Below are 23,336 nucleotides of genomic sequence, written 5' to 3'. Positions count from 1 at the left end.
TAGCTGAATGCAAGTAACAGGAACCTCTGGGAAATTTTAGTTAATAGGAAAATAATCTAAAACAAATTCATCTGGTCATACAGCCAGGAGAAAAGAAATGAAAATAAAAGGAATTATTGATCCAACCAAGTAGGCACAGAAATGAAACCCCTCTATGATTTTCTTTTTAGTTTCTCCAACTTCCACTAATTTAACGAGCAAACTAGGTCAGCAGCACGGCCTTGTTATGCTAATAAATGAATGCTGCAGATTCACTAATGTTAAAATGTCCAGGCATCCAGCATCATTTGCTGCTTTGCAGAGGGTGCTGTGGCACAGCAACTCTGTCTTTGGCTAGAATCCTAATTCAGACGCTGAACCCTATGAGTCAATGTACCAACTGCTGTAATGAAAACCCAGCTATGGAGAAAGCAAGCTGCAGTACCTCAGAATGTGAATTAGCCCATTCCTGGCCAGGGTAAGAGAAGTCATGTAAACTGCATTTTAAGTTCCTGCCTTTAGATTTTATGCTGATAAAGGACTGGGAGGTCAGCCTGAGATGTGCAAAGTTTTGCATCAGGCTCTCATTGCAATACTGATGTATTTGCTTGTACTCTTTAGTAAACTTCAACAGTGAAACACTGCCAAATCGAAAGAAAATTCTGAGATGCTGTTTTCTCCATTTGCTGTCTCTTTGTGGAAGGAAAATTTATTAACTGTTAAACTGGTCATCAAAAATCTCAGTGGATCAAAAACTGATAATAGTGCTTCATGTAAATAATATTTTATTTCTCAAGGTGGGTGGAGATCTGCATGGGGAGATCCGTGTGTCCCCCCCTTTTTTTTTTTTTATGTCAAGATACAAAACAAGGAAAAATGCAAATAAATACCTTTGACTTAATGAAGATATAAATCAGTTTAGTCCTTAAAAAAGGTTTTTTTCCTGATCTGCATTCAAAAACTCATTGCAGAATAGCTTTTTGGAACACAGGTAAAAAGTTTAAATAACAGATTGAAAGTGAACAGTTTACAAAAAGTTCAAGTGTTGAAACACCTTTGCAAGAAAAATTGGCATATTTATATAAACAAAGAAAATCACATAAATTAAAAAAAAAACAAGCAGAAATATAGCTTAAATATATTTAGGGTGAAATTATTCACTTTATGGAGATATTTCAACACTATCTAGAATGCTTCTTCTGCCTAGTTTTATAGGCATAAAAAAGACTTTTAAAACAACACATCCTGAATTTATAACCTGTACTTTTGATTGAAAAATTAATAAATTGGACACTGAAAGGTGATTAAGACATGCTGTGTCTGGCTCTCAATTTCCAAAATAGTAAGTATCCATCTTTGGGGTATTTTTTCTGTTGCTGCTCTCAGAAGCAAGAGCTACCGAATCTTGTTGAGAATATGTACTAGTCTTGAATATGGCACTGGTGAGGGCAGTAATTCTTGTCTGAATGTGCATGTATGAATAGGCACATGCATGGCTCCTTGGCTGCTTTCACATATCATTTTTGACCTGTGGGGAACATTTTTTCTAGATGGTAGAGCTTACAGTTTTTCTCAACTACCTCAGGGAAAGTTTCAAGACTTTTTGGATCTCGGGAAGAATTAATCCCTCAAAATGCTGACAAGCTACTTGAGGAAGGCAATCTTAGGTTTAACTCTTCCACCTTTTCTGCTGGTGTGAAGTAAGGATTGATCTGCCAAAAAGAAATTTGCTACAAAATTGGCATTGGTTTTGCAATTGTGAGTTGGTTGCACCAAAGATTGGTTTGATCACTTTATAGAATAGACCATCTAACAATACTTAAATTTGAGATTTTTTTCCTGTATTCTTTTAATCTCTTTGTCATAGAAACAGTTTGCAGTGACAACTTACAAGTTCGATACCCATCCACATGAAGTCAATGTTTTAGATAGCGTGTCTTGAAGAGATACCAAAATCAACAACATTTGTGATCTAGGATGAATTAGAAAATTAATGAAAACACTTTAATCAAACCAAGCACTCTTTTTACTTAGCACTGATGCTTCTATATGCACAGCTTATGAAGCTACATAGTATGTGGCTTTGTGTTTGTCCATAACATAGATACAGCAATCTGTAACAGAAGTTTGACAAAAGTGGAGAAAATGAAAATATATTCAGAACATTTGTTTAAAGCATAATGCAAAATTAGTCAAATTAATGAACAAATATTTACTATATGAGAGTATTTTAGTGTTTATGTTGTCCAAATGATCTTTGCTATGTAAATTGTGTGTGGACAGCCAATATTTGCTTTTCAAACTGTCACTGGCTGGACTGGCTGCCTGGCAATATTCCTTTGTCCTGATTAGATGTGTGAGTAATATTTCAAATTAATATTTTTGCTCTTCTGGGTTCCACAAATACTCATATATGACTCCTTTGAAGCTGGTATCTGAATCCACTATGCCAGGAAACTTAATGGAAATTGTGGCTTGATGATATTAATTAATGAAAACAGCAAAAGGATATTTCTATACAAAATGAATTGCAGTGTTTTCCCCAGCCTAACACCCAGACAACTGTTCTCTGGTAGTAGACAATGCAGATACTTATAAAAAAATAAATATACATAAATAAAACAATTGAATTTTATTTCCTGCTTGAAAACTGTGTGTGGGTGGCAGTTTATTCTCTTCTCTTATTCCAACTGGGTCAGTTTCAAGTTGGACTTGAACACAGTTTGCATCTTGCCCTTTTTCTTGTGAAACTTGGGAACTTGTAGAAAGGGGTCATTTGGCAGGAGAAAAAGTAGTGTTTAGAGTTAGACTTTGCAACAGAGGTGAAGCTTAACTTATTGTACTCATGGTGGCTGGATGGATGGTGCTTGGTCATTTCACTTGTGTCAGCGAATCAGAAGCCAGATGTCTTACTTTTTTTCTCTTTAATTCCAGACACAGAGTAGTGTCTTGCCAGGGTCAAACAAATATCCTTGTATTCAGAAGCAAAAATCATGATCATGCTGAAGGGTTTACAGTCAAGTTGGAATGTCTCGGAGTCTATTTTTGGGTCAATGTCCACACCCAGGCTTCTGTTGCAAAAATCAGTTTGAAAAGGAGGATAAAATACTTTTACTTAAATATTTTGACATTTTATCTACATTATATGCAAATACAAATTGTTCTACTTAAATTTTTATAGGTGTTCTATAGACATGATGTCTACTTAGGCTGGCATCAGCGTGAGTTATATGTTGGTCATACAAGTTTATTATTTCTTGCTAATGCAAAGGTTGAATGATAGGTTTGAGCTCTAGAAAGCCCAGCTTCAATGTCCTTTATTTTCTTAAGAGTAGCATCCAAATTGCTCACGGCTGTTGGTTTTTTAGATAACATGCTTCTGAATCTATAAAGGTGACAGCCTGTGGAGTGGGTCAGGGATGGGTCTCTTGACTCTGAGACTTATGAATACACAGTTAAAATGGACACTTGAAGTCTTTGTTTATACAGCAAAAACATCTTATTTCACATGCTTAAAAATCTTAGGGATGCAATAATTTCAACCTTTTATTATGTCTGTAGGACAATGTTTAAAATTGGGAATTATGGATGTTGAATAATGAATATATTCCTTAGGAAGAAGAGCAATGATTTTTATACCCTCCTGCTAAAAGAAAGTTTGGTGGAAGTTTCATCTGGAGTCTTGTCTGTGATGGTTTGGTGTGGTTGTGGAGCCAGGTCGATGCAGTGAGTGGGAGTGGAGGCTTCCAGAAGTAATGGGATAGGGAGGAAAACAGGCAAGGTATTTTTAGAATGGAGAACATAAAACCAGCAATAGGTATGATATTTTCTCAATCAACAAAATTACCCAGCAGTTCGATAATTACCACGGTTTCTCTAGCAAAGGATTTGCCTCACTCTGCTAGGCAGAACTTCCTTTCATTGCTCTCAAGGGCTAAAAGACTTTGATTAGGGAAATGTCACTCCTCCTCTTTCCTAGGAAAAGTGCTGTCAGAAGCTGTCCTGCATTTAACAGTAGATTGACTTGGACACCAACAGTTTCCTGTTTCTTCTGTGTTTTTCTCCACTGAGGGAGGAGCTAGATAGCACTAATCTGGGTCTTAACCTTCATTTGAGAGCCCATTTTGGGATTTTTGTTTCCTCCTATGTGTGGTCTTGGGATGCTAGCAAATGAAATTTGAAGTTTCTTGCTTGATCAAAACTGTACAGCCACATTGACTCTAATGTCCATCTGAAACCTGGAGGTTTTGTTCAGTTTCTGGGAGTTTTAGTGCACTACTCCTAAGGGACTGGATAAGAGAGTAGACGGAGAGGCATCTCTTGTTTCTGGAGAGTCAGAAATAATTTTTGAATGGTATACCCCTATTGATGTAGGCTGTTAAAACATGACTGAGGCCAGATTTAAAAAACAAAAAACAAAAAACAAAAAACAAAAAACAAAAAACAAAAAACAAAAAAACAAAACAAAAAAAAACCCCAAAAACAAACAAACAAACAAACAAACAAAAAACCCCCAACCAACCAAACAAACAAAACCCCCCAAAAAACCTACCACTTTTGCAAAATTTATCCTTAGCATGTTCACCCAGTGGGAGAGGAAAGACCTCCTCTCTAGAAAGACATCATACACCACTGTAATTGGCAACATGTGCATTAGACACACAACCTAAAATTAAATTGACATGTCTCAGGGATTCCATCTGCTGTCAGATCTAACCTACCACAAACTGAGCTGCAGAGCTAGACTCGGAGACTCTGTCTCTTCCCTCAAGCTTCAATGATATGATAAAGTAGGAGTCAAGACACAAGATTTGTCACCATCTTTCTGCTGAGTATTCTGAAGAAAGATACAATCATCAAGATGAGAAATAATGGCTGAAAACCTAGAATTCCACTGTGTCCTGTGTGGTGATTTCTTACCATTTCTTGCATCTGATTCATCTTGTGCCACTCATTGCTGATGGAGGTTATTGGATGACTATTCACCAGTTGATATGACTTTCCATGCAAATTGGAAATGGACTTGACAACAAAATCAAATAAAATGCGTTATTAGTGAGAATTAAAAGGATAGCTGGCATCTAAAGGAATGTACAAGTCGGTAAGCCAACAGAATGACTTCTAAAGCAAATAAGACAAAACATAGTTGATCCTGTAGATGCCTGTAAAGTCAGGGTTTAAAAACCAAAGAAGCCTCATTGGCCTAAATCATTCCTTCCTTATGGCTGAAATGGCTCATGGTAGTGGGCACTGTGTTCCCCACTAGATCTTCATTTTGCTGTGTATTGTCTAAAAAGTGACGTCCACATGCATAGAGACGGAAATATTGTTTTAAAGTGAACAGGAGCAGGCGTTTGCTGTTCATCTGTCACTAACAGACATAAAAATGACTTAGCAGATGACTTCTTGACTTAGCAGATACTTACACTTAAAATATTTTTAGCTGTAATAGCAGTCCCTAACTATTAAAAAAAAAAAAAAAAAAAAAATCCAAACTCCCAAACTAATTGGAAAGAACTGTTTATCACAGCCAAGCATTCCCAGAAGGGGAATCAATTTATAAAAACATGCTAAAACTGACCTATTTATGAAATGTTATGGAGAGCTGAGAAGAGAACCACAACAGATCTTTATCTTATATTCACTGCTTTAAAAGATCAACAATTGGGTGGAGGCTGAGACTGGCTATCGCATGTGGTTTAGATGTGGATGTCAAAGTCATCTAAAATCTGTTGCCAAAGTCACTGTGATTGTCAGCAAAATGTAAACTAATTCCAGACTGTTCCAGGTCTCTCATTATATGCTTAATATGAATATGCTTCCCTTTGCACATAAATCACAATGAATGCAGCAATCAGTTGCTTCTGTGAAAGTCCCAAAATACACATGCAAATGAAAGAAACCATCATAAATAGTAGATGTAATCCCTAAGGGAAAAAAAAAACCAACAAAAAACAAACACACCCCCCCCCCCCCACCCCCCCTGCCCCCTAAGAAGGATATATTTGTAATTTAATGTGTGGCAATACTTTGTTTTAAAAGCTACTTTAGTATGTATACAGGCAGATTTATTTTTAATGCAGTTTAAGCTAGTAAATTAGTATGCATGTCAAAAAAAATTTGAAAAGACCAAATATGGTCTGCAAGTTCTATTTTGTCCATAAAATGTCTGTCACCTTCAGAAAATTTTCCACAGACCTCATTCATATTAACCAAAGAAGAAAATCCCCATGCAGTTGAGATCAATTGCAAAATTACCACAGAAACCATCAGAGCAGCAGTTTCTCCCAGCCTTAATTTTACCAGGCAAGGATTCTTTACACAAGGACAGCAGTATTTCTCTTTCACTAGGTGAGAGTTAACCATGCATGGTCACATACACCTAAGAAAAACTGGGACAGTGTAAAACAGCTCCTCGTGTCAGGACTTTTGTGTAACAGGTTGGCAAAGTTCAGTTGCATCATTTGATCCTCTCCATTAATACCCAGATGCAAGAGCTGCGTTCAGAGCTCCTCGTGAGCCAGGGCACATACTGCAGAGTGCTCCACGTTGGGAGTGGAGCTGCCTCAAGTACCATTCAGCAGCTCCTGGTAGGTCTGCACTGATGTTCTGTATCCTGATGTTGATACAGATGTTTCTTTGGAGCACCTAGTTACCACAGAAAATTTTATGTCATACAGAAGTACTTTATCAATGCTGGAAATTGCAGTGCTCAGTCTTGAATTCTAAATTTTCCCTAAAATCATTGCAATACTGAGGCAAAGCCTTAAGCAGCATCGTTCCAAACCTAAAAAATTAGAACAGTTGGAAACATTGACAAGGAGTAAAACAATTTTCCAAATGAGAGAAACACATACAAGTTTAGGAAAGAGAGGGATATGGATTGTCTAACAGTGCCGTGTAACACTGTTTTATTTATGATGTTGCCCAGTAGCACTGCTCTAAGCTAAGTCAATCACTGTATAAACATGGATATTTCTAAGAGTGTTAGCTTTATTCACTGAGGAGCTGAGTGAGAGATAGGAGGAAGGCAGACATAGCAAGGAGGAAGGGAGGGGAAAAGGCTGACAGAAAAAACAAGGAGAGTGCCAAGGCAAGGAAGATAGTGTTTGTGTTTAAAAGTAGAACTTGAAGCTGTGCCAAATCAGAATTTTCTTCAGGAACTTGAGAGCTGAGAACTTCATGAGCATGCTCAGATCATGGGCAGAGGGAGACACCACAAGTTCCCTGTAATGTGCTGCTATGAGGCTGGGGAGAGAAAATGGAGAAGAGAAAGAAAGAACTGGCCTTTGGCCACTACTGCAACAAACTGAGGAAGGGTAGAACACGAGCCTTAGCAATTCTTTAGTAAGCCTGGCTCAAGCAGATGGTGTTTAATGAAATCTGGTAGCAGGCAGGGGATTTCATACCCTTTCTATTCTAGGACAATAATTAAATAAATGATACATGTAAAAATTAAATACATAAACATATGAGATTCAGCTGGTGGATTTGGTTTAGCTTTGAATTTGCAGGAGGAGATTTCTGAAAGTCAAAACACTGAAACTCAGTCTTAAATGGCTGAATGAACATGGGCTTGAAGACATTCTGCACAAGATCCTAAGTCGTTGGAATAGCATAAATTCATATGGATGGGAATTACTCTAGAGTTGAGTTCAGACAGGGGGTTCACAGCTTTCAGTTTTGGTGCTCTGAGATCATGTTTATATGAGACACCCTTGATGAGAAAATACACTTCATTTGGAAGATTATTTTTAAGTTTTATTTCTAACTCAGCACAGTTCTGGATAGTTTTGTGTGGACTGTAACTTTATCAACAAAGTTGTAAGAAAAAAATTTGCTTTCACTGCAATAAGAAAATAAAATTTTAATCTTTTTTTAATACAGGCTTTAAAATATGGCATCTCATCTATGGGATTTATAAGGTAGGTAAGATTTATAAGGTAGGAAGTCATCCTCCTGGCATATCATGAATTCTAAACTGCTATTTAGAAGATAAACTGGAATTTGGACAGAATATAAGTCTCCTCTCCCCATGCAGGGAGATAATGACATTCATGGCTGTAGGGTCTTAGTGTCAAAGGTTTCAAACATTTAATAAGGTGCATTGACTCACTGCAATTAATTGTCCTATTGTCATTGAAAATGCTCAATTCCTACCAGAAAAAGAGTAAAAGAGTCAAGCCATCATTTCTCCCTTGTTCGTCTTCTCCAAACAGGGTCAGTATGGTACATTCCAGAGAAAGAAACTAAATGGACTGGAAAAAGGTCTGTAGAATCTTGTGAAGCAAGGAAAAAGGCAATGAGGAATGATGGTTCACTGTGCTCTCTGTTCTGCTGTGGGCATCTTTCTACTGGTCACTACTGGAGTCTATATGCTGGACCAGCTGAAGGTTTATAAACTTAGTCCTGTGGTTTTCTCTCCTGCAGAAATTATCACTATTCAAAAAGCTGGATGGCAGTGTTCTGCTCCTACATTTCAGGGAACTAAGAAAAAACCCAAGAGATCTTGGTCAAACATTGTTGTTTTCTTTAATGAGAAAAATGGTAATGACATTTCCTCCAATATGCAACTGGATAAATTTTAGAGCCACCATCCTGATGAAAACTCAGAGCATCCCATTTCCTCCTCCAAGCACCAGCACAAGAACTGCTTACAGAATCACAGACCTGGGAATGGTCTCAAGGAAATACCCAGATTTCTCCTGCCTTAAAATGTTGTACTTCTGTAATTTCTGACAGAAGTTGTTCTAATCTATTTTAGAGACCCTCAATAAAGAGGAGTTTATGACTTCCCCAGAAATTTTGCTTCTGTTTGAATGTGATTACCTAAAGCCCAACATGTCTCTTCCATGTTTCAGTTTCATCATACTTTTATTTTCGGTCTGTTCAGCCTCAGTAGAAAATGTATTACTACCATTTTCTTGGATGCTGTCTTTTATATGTTATTATGCCCTTCTTTTAGGGTTTTATTTTGTACACTGAGTTCACATTTGGGATAAGACCTTACTCTGGATGCTCCTTTCTATCTTTAGTAAAAGAAATTTATGTCATGTAAGTGATGAAAAAATCTGTATTAAAAGTAATAACAACAGCAGAAACTTGTGTGTGTGCAGCACTTTATTAATGATCCCGTGTAACCACAATGTTCAAGAGCTTGTAAAAGAGCACTGTGGCAGGAGTAGACTTTACTATTCTATAATTTATTTAAACACTTTATCAAATATTTGGAAAAGTCATACTCACATGGAAGTCACTCATTTCAGCTGATCTGCTACTTGTGTTGCATCAAAATAGAGAAATAAAGTAATAGATAAAACATTCTTGCTATGAAAATCTACAGCCATTTTTTTTTTCTTGCAGATAGTATTAACCTCCATGAGGAACACTGTATCTCAGGCCTGATTAATTAAATGAGGAATTTGTTTTAAAAAGGTAGATTTTTTTCTTAGGTGTTTTTTTTTTTGTGTGTGTATACAAATTTTAATACAAATACGTATTTTCTGTGCTGTGATAAACTTGATCTGTGCAAGTGACTTTCACGCTCTCAAAATAATTCAGAATTAAAGATCACTCCAACTTGCTTCACTGGATATCTGTTTATTCTTAGGAATACTGAAGATTTTAAACAGTATGACTCTGTCCCTTGTCCCTGATTAGTAATTCAGTAGAAGTGTCATAAAAAAAATCATCAAAGAAATGAAAATAAGTGGCATGACACTGGAGACCTCATTCGAGCAATGTTGCAGCTCATGCTGGAAATGGAATCTCCAGTTTCATTTGTTTTGATGTACTGTATAAATATTTAAAGAATGCAAGCTGCAATTTTATCCAGCCTTTGCTGAATTTCAGTGTCATGTCTTGGTGGGGGTCTTAATGCTGATACTAATTGCTCTTAGAATTGCTGGTTCAGCAGACCAATGGGGGATGTATGTAAGCCCATTTCTGCTCAGGAAAACAACACAGAACAAGTTTGACTTGAAGCAATGGTTCAAGTCTTACTGAAATACCACAGAAGACAGTGAGCCTTGCATATATGTTAAGAAATTCAATGCATAAATGATGAATCTCATCTAACCCTACTCTGCCTTTACTGCATTTCCGGGCTTTTTGGTGTAGAAAGGATACTTTCATATGCAATGAAGTAATTTAAGAGTGACTAAAATAGCCAAGTAACTTCACATATGTAACAGTGTCATTACAGAATGTCTTGTGATACTTTTATTTAGAACATTCATATGAAAATCTCATAAACTGCTTATTGAGAAATCAGGTCCTTGTAATATTGGAGACCCAGGACTTTCCATCTCAGAAACTAACAATGGTGTAAGATCAACAGTTGAAGATTAATATACTTAAGAGACAGATGTGGTGCTCTATAGATTAAACTGAGGACCATCAGAGATAAAAATATGAAATTAAGAATCTGGAATTTCTATCATGGGTTAATAACAGAATCACATTCACCAATAAAATATGTCTGATGGATACATGTAGCCTAACTTGGAGGATGAAAACCTGCCGCCTAAAAAATCTATTAGACTCACAGGGTAATTGATATGACCTGCAACATGAAAACTCGTGGGAAACCATAAAATACCATCAGTCATTTGGCTGTCAATTCATCTTACTTCCCAAGTGTGTATTTGCTGAAGAACGTTCACAGCATCTGAACAGGAGTATGGGAGGATACTCCTCTAGGATCATTCATCTAACAACTGTCTTCCATACTCTTAAATAAAGTAAGGCAGGGGTGGTGTTTGGTCCTGAATCTAAGTGACAGAGGGTGATTCCTGTCAACAAGACCCCCTGAAGAGGGTGACTCTGTCCAGGCTGGGAATGTTGCTTAGTTTGTGCTGTTAGTTCCAAGCTGTGTTCATGCACTGTGAGTCATTGCATCCAGAGCTGTACCTTGAAGCACCTTAGGAATTCAATGTCAGGGAAAATCACGGGACTGTACCTAGCTGCTCCTGTACCGAGCCCTGTTTCATTAGGAATACAGTCAAAATTCAGGGACAAGAACTTTATCCAGCCTGTCTGCTGGAGGTGATATTAATGAAGGAAAGGGAGTGAGTGTATGTGACCAGCTGCAGAACTAGGCTCAGAGAAAAGGTACAGAATTTTAAGTAGAGTCAGCCTTGATTAGTTCTGAACTTCACCAGCCTGCAAGGTTCATCAAAAACCTCCCAGAGTAATATTTTCAAGCCTTTAGTCTCCAAATGTCGCCCTCTAGAAGAAAGTATTGGCTTTCCCTATAAAAGGATGGATTTTTGTTTAAATAGTAGCCCAGGAAACAGAGAAAGATACTGTTAAATATTACTGACGTGTTTCTGGGAGTCTCAAGACTTTATTCTTCCCTGGAAGAGGATTATTAATGAAGGCACCATTTAAAACTACAAAGACTCCCATACTGAAACATAGCAGCTCACTGAGCAGACAAAATAGTGGCAGCACCAAAAAATGTAACCTGGTTTTGGAGCCTTAGGCACTAGAAGTTAGTTGGCACCAGAACTGCTGGTTTTTGAGCTCCCCAAAACCATTTCAGAGGTAGTGTTTTCTAAAATTTTGTTTTGTTTCTGGAGTTCAAGAAGCATTTGTTTAACCCACTCAGGCACATGTGATTTTTGGGATAACACGTGCAGGGCCAGGCATTGAACTTTGATGATTCTTGTGGGGCCCTTTCAACCCAGTATATCCAATAGTTCTATGATTCTGCTTGATTTCGCTGAAAAAATAGATTAAAATGTTTTGTTGTCATTAATACTGTCCAAGAGAAACCATATCTCCAAAAGATATTCGTGTTCATTTCAGAGAGAACTTATCTTGTATGACCTATTCTCCAAGGATGCATGCCCATGTTTAAACATGTCTGTAAAAAAATATGAGGAGTATGCTTATTTCAGTTGCTTTATATATAGATAAATGTAACACTGACTTCAAGTGGTTCATCTCACCTCAAAGCAAAATTGTCTTTTCTTCATGTGATAGGACTGTTTCTGGAGCTTGTAAAAGGTACTTGTTTTAGCTTTGGTTCCGTCTGTCTTTAAGGCAAGGAAACACATCACACCGCAGTTCTCTCATTCTGCTCCATGTGACTTGGATAATTCACAGTGCTGTGTAAATAGCTCTTGAAATTTGCCCCATGAGAGATATGTAATTCAAATGATCTCCTACTTTTGTTACCTCTGAACTGTAATTTACTACCTTTAAGGAGACTTCTGTTTTCAAGCACAGGCCTCTATTTTGGTTTTGGTGCAATGTCGTCTTGCAAAGAAAGCACACAATGTTCTCTCTTGTAGCCTTCACTGTCAGTTTTTCTAATTTTTCAAAGTCTTGCTAAATTTTTCCATGCTTCGTAATTCTGATAAGAACACCAGGAACAACCAAGAGAAAGTTCATAGTGAAAAAGAGGAGAAAAAGCTTCCTGATTAGCAAGAAAAATAAGTATTAAATGGCCAATATGATGACAGATCTGCAATGCATGTCCAGTTAGAAAAGGAAAGGAAAAATGTATATGAAGGTATAAAAGATTCATAATTACATTTGTCCTAAACCATTGTTTTTAAGCCTGTTCATAGAAGATAGTTTATGAACCTGCTTTGGGATTCTTCTGGTTGAAAGGGAGTGCAACCATGAAAGAAAGTGCAGCCATGGCTGCATTACATACCTTATGTCAGATGATTGAAGAAATTAAAAACATGATGGACTATGGAGTGTGCTGTGAAATAGAAATTAATGAATAAATGTGCTAATTAGTAAATTACATATTAAATATATTATAAAGCATAATTTGTAGTAGAAAACAAGTTATTGTTTGTGGATGACCTAGGTTTTTTACTTTGAAAGCAGAATCTCAAAGTAAAGGAGGTGGAGATTAATTCCTTGCCTTGTACCCAAGTCAATTAATTTTTTCTTTCTACAGTGTTGAGGGAGGAACCCAAGATTAGTTTTCAGAGTGTTACATGAATAAGTAAAATTAATATGATATCTCTATCTGCAGAGTGCATTTTTACATGTGAGGATAAATTACTTTTGTGTCACTTTCAAACCTAAATAGTGTCTGTCATGAGAATAAAATATCCATTAAAAAGATATTTTTAATGCTTATCAGAGGTGTTTCTGTGCCAAATACACACTATCCTGTGAAGTACAGAATAGTATGCTGGTTACTCCTTTGATCTCAATATCCTTCATCTTGGTCTGCTGCCAAGGATCATTCACTCTTTGCACACATCAGCTGGGACAGGGAAAAATGAATGCAACTGAATTCACATCTCACTTTCCCTATGTCTCTGCCTCTGATGTCCTCAGGGAAGTTATTCCTCCATGATGTGGTATGAGCAACACCACCTACAGCTGTACCTTCAGCACAGACAGATGGCATCTTCCTTGCTTAGTCAAACAACAGACAAAGTGCCCCTCTTTAAAGCTTGGAGCCAGCCATGTTATGATGACTCTTCTGAGGAAGGACAGCCTGTGGCACAAATACATTACAAAGTATAATGTAGAACTACTGATCTAACTCTGCCCACATCAGGATGTGATCACCTCAGCATGGCACTGTTAGTTCAGGTGCCAGCACTATTAGTTCAGGTGCAGCAATGTGCTAACAAGGCTCTGCTACTTCCAACATCCACATAATTTCTCCTGCAAAGCCTTGCCTTGCCATGCCTTGCTCAGCTCTGCTGTGTGGTGGTACGAGGACTTATACAAATGCCCTGTCAACATGATGCCTCTTGTTAGACACCATATCTGCATTTATATAGACTTTATTTGATTTAACACAAATCAATAAATTTCCATATGGGAAAAATTCTTCAGTGGTGGTGAGGAACCAGAATATTTCACCAAGAGAAGCTGTAGATCGCCCATCCCTCGAAGTGTTCAAGGCCAAGATGAGGTTTTGAGCAAGCTATTGCTCTAGAGGAAGGTGTCCCTGTCCAAGTCAAGGAAGTTGGAATGGGATGATCTTTAAGAACTCTTCCAACCCAAGCCATCCTATGATTCTGTGATTCTACTCTATGAACCTAGGTGGCAAATTGACATCCAGTAAAAGCCTTTGCCTTGAACAGTTCTCCATCCTAATAAAGCAGGAGGAATAGGGGTTTGCCTAAAACAGCAGATTAATGGCTGGCATGCTGGGGTTTGAATTTGCACTGAAACAACTCCTCCGTGCCTCTGGTGATGCCTAAAGATTTTTAGCTGTTTGGGAAAGACCTGTTTTATTCCAGGCATCACAGGATACTGCTAGTCAGGGGTGCTTTGTGCCGGGTACACACACCAAGGGAAGCCAGGACCATCTGTTTTGTTCTATGTCCACCTGTGCCCATCAAATTACAGACACCCAACAGCGATGTGGGAGCTGATCTGTGGCTCTATGGCCAAGTGTGACCTCTCACAACCACCAAGACAAGTTCTTGGCAACACAACCTATGGCTGTGAGTGTACAGTTGGCCTGGCCACTGCAAAAGGCTGACAGGGGAAAAAGAGCCAAGCACTATTCATTCACGCTTACAGTGTGACAAGCACAAGGCATGCAAATGCTCACAGCACTTAAGGCAACAAATAACTTGGGATTCACCTGGAAACACAACGTGGAGAACCCTGAAGTCACATGCTGGAGGTTTTAGAGAGCAGTTCCCTCATGACAAATCTGTGGTATCAGACATCATAAAGTCTCAGAGTATCTTAAAGGAAATACACAGTGTTTACTTAGACTAGACTAATTTTTCTGTGAATTTTTTACTCTTTGTTCTCATTTCTGCCATGCTTTTAGGGTAATCTTTAAATTTTACTGTGTCATGAGTTTGGATCTGGCTGTATACAGCTTCCACTGATTTATTATTTTCCTACATGCTATAGAATAGAATATTTCAGTTGGAAGAGACCTACAATGATCATCTAGTCTGACTGCCTGACAACTACAGGGATGACCAAAAGTTAAAGTGTTAAGGGCATTGTCCAAGGATCTCTTAAACACTGACAGACATGGGGTATTTACCATCTCTCTAGGAAATATATGCCTATTTCTATATTTAATTTGATATGGTGAAGTTGTGAGGAATCATCAAAGTACTTTGTCCTGAAGTGCTGCCATCAGAGAAACAACAGCAATGGGTCCAAACAGCTTTTCACACATAATTCTCAGCCTAAACTTTCATTTTTGCACTAAAACAGCATAAATGTCCTTTGGAGAGGAATTGATTACTATTAATGGATTACTTCTATCCATTTTAAGGTATTTGTGTGCTGCAAGGTGGTGGAAGTGCTGTGGAAGTGCTCCAATTGTGAATTAAAATAAGGCCTTTTCAATCAAAACTGCTTTGAATTTCTGTAATCATTAATTTAATGATGGTAATTATGATAAATTACAAATGTTCCATGCCTACAACACTCATGACACAGCTCACAGTAATAAACCTTGCAGAGCCAGGTGTAGTGATGAATGTCAGAAAGTCCTTCGGTCGTTTTTCAAAGCATAAGTGTTTTACTGCATGTGTCTGCATGCATTGGACTCTGGTACTGAAACAGACCTTGTGGCATATGGTACTCACACAAGTGGCTCCTGTTCCTGTGTGTGAACAGTCAGAGCAACACCTCTTCTTCCACTAACAGAGATTGCTCAGGGTTACAGTCAGGTGGTAGATGCGGCTATCCTGGAACACTCAGCTTGGAACTGTCTATCCTGGAACTGCAGACACCAGATGGGAATGACCCATAACCTGCTTGTAGAAATTCTTTATGTGCTGGAAATTCTTTTGTTTCCTTTTGAATTATTTGAACTTATTCCAAAAATCCTGTCTGTTTTGAATTTATTTCATGATCTTTCTCATTCTAATGCAAGATGAACAAATTTTGAGTACCTTTTCATTTACATAATAATATCTGACCAGGGGAAGAATTTCTGATGCAATAAACCTTAAGAAAGTGATACAAGACAAAAGTTCAACTTCTACACAAAATGGGTTGAGTTTTTCAGACTCTTGTACCTCAAGATGTGACCAGGCAAGTGCAAAGCAGGCATAAATGTATACCATTAAGGCAGGTGATGGATGAGAGAGAGAAAACTTATTTTAAAATGCTCTTATGCTACCTGGTTGATTAGAATGGTGTTAGAAAAAATAGAATTTCAAGTCTATACATTGCCAGATAATAAATAAGAGTGAAACCCAAGAGTTTTGAACTCATATGGCACAGGTGCAAGTGATTACTCCAAGTTACGTGAACAGAGGCAGCACATGCCGACATTTGGGCACGAGAGGCTTGACATCTGCACATACATCTTCTCTGGGTGTAGCTTAAGAGCAGTGGCAGATTTTCCACTTTCCATATCTGCAGGCCAGACCTTGATGAGACGATGCTCAGGAGAGGCAGTGAGAATCAGATGGTAAAGCGGATTAGGTGAGAATAATGAAAAGGTTTCAGGAACCCATGTAATAGGAAAGGATCTCAATTCTGTTTGTCTTACTGTGATTCCTAAAAGAACACAAGCTACAAAGTTTTGGCCTGTGCATTCACTTAAGACATTGGAACCCTGAATTAAGATGTATTCATTCAAATCCCTTTTACTGTAAAAGAAGATCATGCGTTTCACATCACTCTCACCATTGGAGTTTAAAGAATCCAGTCATGGCCATGATTTGCCTAATGGATCACACTGGTGTGGGCCCATGAAACTGCCTTCCACTAACGGTCACTTGCATTTTTAGGAGTAATTTTAAATTTTGGTGAAAAAAAAAAATGAGTGAAAGCAGAAGGAAAGATAAACTAAAGCCCAGCTGACTGGAAACTCCTGGAATAGACCAAGTGAAAACTGATTCCTGCGCTGTTTCATGACACATCTAAGCAAAACTCAACAGAACAAAACCTCTTTGAAGCACCTGCATTTGTGAAATTAGATGTATTCTGAAGGGGGCAGGGTTGATTTTGGAAGGTGAGATGGCTCACTTTGTTGTGCAAGTCAAGCGCAATGGCAGCACACCACAGATGTCTGCCACATGTTCCCACATTTTAATATTCAGTAGCAAATGTTCTTATTATATGAGAGCAAGAAGAATAAGGTTCATTTCATGAAAGCAGGTGAAGTAAACCCCATTGAGATGTGTGTCATGTGGAATGCATAATGGATGATGGTCCAGATGCATCCAAAAAGAAACGTGCCTTGCGTGCAGCTGAGATAGGGAAGCTTGTGGTAAATTCTGCCCTTTGTCTATGAGGCTTTGGCTCTGGACAGGGATTCTTGTCATGTGTTTCTGCCAAATATTTTAGTATTTAACTCATATGTTTTACCATATATGGGTATCTACTTCAGCACTTTTGTGTTTACCATTTGCATATTTTTTCCTTCTTGTTCTTGCAGAACTGCTTAGTTAAAAATTCAGTGGGCCCAATGATTACTGATTTTACATTAACTCAAGAGAAGACTCACACTTTTATTTTGTAATAAATAGAACAATAAAGAAAACAAAATAAAAAACAAACCAAATACCACTACCCCCCACCTCAAAAAAAAAAAAAAGGGGGAAAAAACCAAACCAACCAACAAACAAACAAACAAAAAACCCCAAAGAAACAAATTGGAATTCTCAGCAAGAGAACATTACAAGAAAACTCTGACCTGAAAAATATACTTGGCTACCAGGCCCTCTCTGGGATAAGTTGTATCTTAAGTATGCATTAGATAATGTTCTCATACATTTCCACTGTATGAAAATCCAGCCTGGACAAGCTGGATTTTCATACAGTGGGAGGTATGGTTCCATTTTACAATGGTCATTTAGAAGAGGAAAGACCTAAATAAATCATTGTTTGTTTGTCCAGTTCTAATATTCTCTGGGATCTTATTCCAGTCTAATTGTCATAACAGTGGTTACAGCAGTTAGTACACAGGTCCCTTCTATGAGATGGAATCCAAATTTTTAAAAAGTCTGACAGAATTGAGATGACAGGGGTCAAGAAATAAAATATAGGGTTTTACCAGAATGCTAATGTGTCAAATAAGGCTGCTTATTTAGGTGCCTAAATATGGATTTACTGCCTGATGTTTGTGTTTTACATTAGATTTGCATGAATAACACTGGAAGCCTTACATTCTTGGCCTGAATAAATGAGTAATGTTTCTTTAAGGAAAAAATAAATAAAGCCAAAAAGCTAGAAACCCCAGAGCCTTCATTAGTTTTTGTGCTAACCAACATTCTAATGTTTTATATTCAAACCAACATATTAACATGAAACAATCATTCCAGATGGAAGAAAATATCACTTCTAGGGTCAGGAAAGGGGTACATAAAATTCTGGCAAATTAGAAGGAAAAATCTACAGGGGCTAGAAAGCTCATTAATATATGCTTTAATCCCCTTGTGGATCGTTGTGGTTTGGACCTGCAAAAACTGAAATGAGAAAATGCTACCATAAGCTGACCAGCTTTAGTGCTGAAAGGCAATATCCAAAATGTTCCTCAGGTTTCCAGGGAATGAAAGGACTTGAATGGATATTTCTATATTGTTCTTCTGAACAGCTGACTGAGTAGATGCCTACCCTAAATTAACATGTCTCAGGCTGTGGTGTGAACTTCAACAGAAAGCATGTACCTAGCCAAAAGCCAGAGTAATTTAGAAGGTACAACACTTTATAAGCAAGATGTTTTTAAAGTTTTGTTTAGCAACAAAAAACAACAAACAACAAAAAAACTCTAACCATTGAACATTTTTGTTTTGCCTTGGGGATAGAGTTTCAAGAAACTACAGTTTATGCCGTGATTTAGCTAATGTACCTAAATACAGCATCTGTAACTTCTTTATGTGGTATTTAGTATTTTGACAAGAAAATTTTACCGTTTTTCTGTCAAAAAACATTACAAGACTATGTTAATACATGCTCTAAATCTGAGTTTTAAGAGCAGAATCAGATGCCTTTTCCTTTTACATATATCATCTGGTAAGACAAGCAAACAAGTCACATCTCCTTCTACTGTCTTCTTCAAACTATGGGTTAGGATCTTTGCAGCTGCAGGAGCCACATTGAGGGGCACCAACTCATAGAACAAGAGGCAACATTTAAAAAATATATTCAGCTACAACATCTGAATCTTGGCTCCTTTTGATTGAGCCAGACATTAATTATCGCCATGTTGAAAAGTGGAACTCATTTCACATGACTGCTGATTGAATTTGACCAAAACCCAAGAGCTGAAGTCCCAACGTGAGGCTGCAAAGCCAAGCACATGACTGTAGTTCTGCATGAATTTCACCAGCTGGCTGTACACTAGAAAACTCAATGTCCATGGCCAGGCCTGCAGGCATCTGAGGGTGGTACTTGAAATGCAGCCCACCTATTTCATAACTTCTGAAGCAAAATGTGATTTATACCTGGCTCAGGACAGGCCTCTTGGATTCAAACATCTTACTGGAGGAAGTACTTACACAGAAACTACTACTTCTGCTTTTCTTCCATTCCTTCTATACCTCTCTCACCTACATACAGAATATTTGCATGTGTATTACTCTTACAGTACATATAACTGTTGATTACTTTAAGACTTTGGATCAATAGAAACTCAGCAGAAAGTGAGGCAATTCTACCAGGCAGGAACCTGAAAAATTTCTGAAATGTTTCCTAAACATTAGCAGGAGCCAGGAGGTATTTTGATAGTCTTATAAATTTAAACTCATTTATTACAAATACTGAATTTATTGGTTTATTATGTGAGCAGGAATTGCATATTATATTATAAAATCAAAGGCCAACATAGTTCAGATATCTTTAGATATAATTAAGACTTCCATGTATTTTACAAGATTTGAGAGGAACACTATAAAATCCATAGACCTTATTCATTAAAAAAAGCTGCTTATGTAATCAATTCACATTTTTCTGTGTGTTTTATAGCATCCTGGAATATCTGCACTGAATATACATTGGGCAATTTCAGCTATATTTATAATGTTTATGGCTGTGGATCAACAAATATAGATAGGATATGACTGCTAAAAGGTAGGTCTGTTTTTATGCATGTTATTATTTATTATGCATATCACAGTAGCACCCAAAATGTATGTACATGTTGAATGTCACTCATTTCAGTCCCCATTCTGGCAGCAAGATCTGTCCTTGATTTGTAGCTGAGCATCCACAGGATTGGTGCTCTGGTTTGCTTACCAGTGGTGGGAGGCAGTCTGTGAAATAAACCAGGTATTTTTTAAATGGAATTTGGGGATTTCCCTCAGAAGCATCTCCTGGTCTCCTGACTGCCAACCTCTATATCTTCTTCATGGTCCCCAAAGGATCCAATCCCATGTCCCTTACCTGGCTGATCTGTCAAGACCATTTAAACCTCTAACCCACATATATTCCTTTGTTTAGCTCTATGTACCCATCTTGAACAACCACCACAGGATCCTGACACCCTCCTGGTGTGCAGGCCAGTGCTGCTGTTCCTGTCCCATGTCCCTTGTTTTGTCCTGCTGCACATCTGTGCTAGTGCTGGTCTGAAAAGAGGAGCTCTTGCAGGATTTAGAAAGGTGCATCAGTGCCAGTGCAGCCTAGAGAGTCACAGCCACTTTTATTTCATAGCCAGGGCAATGTCAGCCACAGCTCCTTACTCTGGCAGAGTAATACTTTCTCACCATACCAGGGAGGCACAGAGAAAAGAGAACTGCATGCTAACATTGGTAAAAGAAATTTAAAGGTTCACATATCATGACCTCTTGTATGAATAATTTAGTTAAAATTAGCATCATTACTGCAATTGAAGTGCATGTTTCTGAGCTGTTGATTAAGATGCTAATTTTGAAGCGTTTTCATTCTGTTATCATCCCAAAATTGATTGATCCACTAATACAGATGCCTATATATTTGGTGAAAAGGTATCTGGAGTAGAAGAAGGGTAGGGAAGTATACTCAGAAGGGCTCTACCTCATATCCAGGCAAGCCCAGAGAGATTCTAACCCATTGTACCACTTCATGGTTTTCTTGCTTTAAACTGAGGAGTGTCATCGTAACAGTTTAAAGGGATCTGCTCAGCTGACAGGGTGGTGGTGGCCTCCAGTCGTGCCTGGGAAGTGCCTGTATATTTGCTGCTTGTATCTGTTATTAATTTGTGTCTTAAAATAAACTTGTAGGCATTCCCACAGGAACTTAAATTTGAAAATATATGAAGGATTGGCAAGATCAGATTCATAATGATGCATTGCTCACATTTGTGATCAGTTTTTTCATGCTGAATATGTACTGTACAGTTTCACGACTGATTGTTTTCTCTAATAATCAGCCTTACAGCTAAACATCTAAATCAGAATGATGTAAAGAACAAATTACTGCTCAGTAATTTGATTTATTTATCCAGGGAGATTTCAAGTGGACATTTAGATACTGCCACAGTGACAGATAAATTAGCATGGGAAAGTGCTGCTGATTCTACATTCCAATAGATCTAGCACGTTAGCAGAACACCATGGGCTGGAAAAAAATTATAATCTACAAATGGAAAATTGCAATATACTGAAATCTAACCAGGGAGTCGGAGGAACATGTCTCCTGGAATGGCTCCTGTGTTGGCAGAAGTGACTGGGCAGTGATCCCAGAGTGTATTAATCTCCAGTCATGAAGCTAACACAGGAAGGTCATTTAGTTATTAGGAAAATAAAACAGGTTTTAAACTGAAGTGTGGTGATCATGAAAGGATTACACTCCTACCGGTTTTGCTCAGGACTGTCCACTGGCTATGGTTAGGGCAGCGGTGCTGGAATTTGTTATAGATTGTCTCCAATCTGCAGGACAGCACAGCTTGTAATCACACAGTTTCTGTCTTTGCCCAAAATAGGTAGTCCCCAAATGTTGCCAAGATTTGTGTCTGAGAGTGGCATCTGGCAGGAGCTACAGCCATGACAGAGAGGGTGTTAACAGCTAAAGAGTACAGACAATTGCTGTTCACTGCTTTAGCTAGCACCTTCTTCTCATTTTATTTGGTAATACAAGCATTATCCATGTATCTTATAACAGCTCTCTGCACAAGGTATCCTCTGGATGTGCCTTGGCCTCCAGGAGCATCCCAGACACTGGAAAGCTGGAATCTCAGTAGGCAAAAGAAAGGACAGAATGAAAGAGTGCAATACTTCTCACCAAATTTTAGTGATTTACATGTAGTTGATTAAAATATTTATTGCATTTATGTATTGAAACAAGAACTTTGAAACAAGAACTTTGAAACAAGAGCCACCCCAGCTCTCCACCTCACAGAGGGCAGGTTTAGTTTAGATTTTAGGAAAATTTCTTTTCTGTGAGGGTAAGGGGGCACATGCACAGGTTACCCAGAGGAGTTGTGAATGCCCCATCCCTGGAAGCATTCAAGGCCAGGTTGGATGAGGTTCTGAGACCCTTGGTCTAGTCAAAGTTCTCCCTGCCTATGCCAGGAGGTTGGAATGAGATGGTCCTCATGGTTTCAAGACAAACCATTCTACGATTCTGTGATAGGATCGAAAACCTCCTAGCATGGATACTGCACAACTTGTCTTGGCAACCTCTTCCAAAACCTAACCGACCTACGGTTTTTGGCACATGCAAATCTGTGAACCATCCCTGGACGTTTGACAGCAGCCCTACTGCACCAAAGACCATTCACTGGCCTTCTTCATTTATCAGCATGGACGCAAGCCCTCAGATTGCCAAGTGGGACCCCTAACAGCTGGGGTAGGACCATCACGGAACCAAGGAATGCAGCCTCTCCCCCCGGTCCTGGCCTTAGACTCACACATCATAGAGAGAGTTGAAAAGAGATCAGAAAGAAAAAAAATACTGTTTTCACTACATCTATGTTTTCATTTGCTTCATATTTTAGGAGCCATAAGACAAAAGGGCAAGAAAGGAAGCTACAAATCCTTTTCAAAAGGCAAAGAAAAGAAATGAGCAGCAACAAGAAGAAAAAAAGGAAAAAGGTAATTTTGAAATATGTCCTTAACATCTAAGCTGTAGAGCCAGGCCTTGGATATTGTTAATGAACCATTAGCCCTGTCTTAATCACAACATCTCTTTCTTTTGTTCTCACACCCCACTGCTTTTTCTCAGCCGGACACACTTGGATTTTCAGAAGTGACAGCACTCCTCATGAGCATGGCTCACGCTGGTTATAATGGACACATCTGTGTTTGCAATGTTTGTCCATCATATCCACTGTTTGCTTTTAGCAGCACGAGAGGAGAGTGTGGCAGCATGTGTGTGTGTGCCTGTGTGGGAGCAGCAGCGAGAATGCAGAGACTACTTAAAACCCTGCTAAGCTGCTCTGTTTCTCAATACTGTATTTATTGCAACTCACTTTGTAGTCAGATGAATGGAGTATTTTTTTAAAGGAATTTTACTCCCAA

The 23,336-nt window shown here is 38.3% G+C and overlaps 1 long non-coding RNA gene across 1 annotated transcript in view; it reads left to right on the top strand.

Annotated features, from left to right (window-relative positions):
- The window catches only part of LOC120750502 (uncharacterized), a 31,190-nt gene extending 8,305 nt beyond the window's left edge, over positions 1–22,885 (top strand). Inside the window, exons 2-3 of the long non-coding RNA XR_005700021.1 lie at positions 19,867–19,971; positions 22,814–22,885. This is a non-coding gene — a long non-coding RNA (uncharacterized LOC120750502). The remainder of the gene's footprint in view (positions 1–19,866; positions 19,972–22,813) is intronic.
- Positions 22,886–23,336: the final 451 nt, after the last annotated feature.

Source organism: Hirundo rustica, chromosome 3 (assembly GCF_015227805.2).
Source record: "Hirundo rustica isolate bHirRus1 chromosome 3, bHirRus1.pri.v3, whole genome shotgun sequence".
NCBI classification, from domain to species: Eukaryota; Metazoa; Chordata; class Aves; order Passeriformes; family Hirundinidae; genus Hirundo; species Hirundo rustica.
This window is presented reverse-complemented; position numbering and strand designations above follow the sequence as displayed.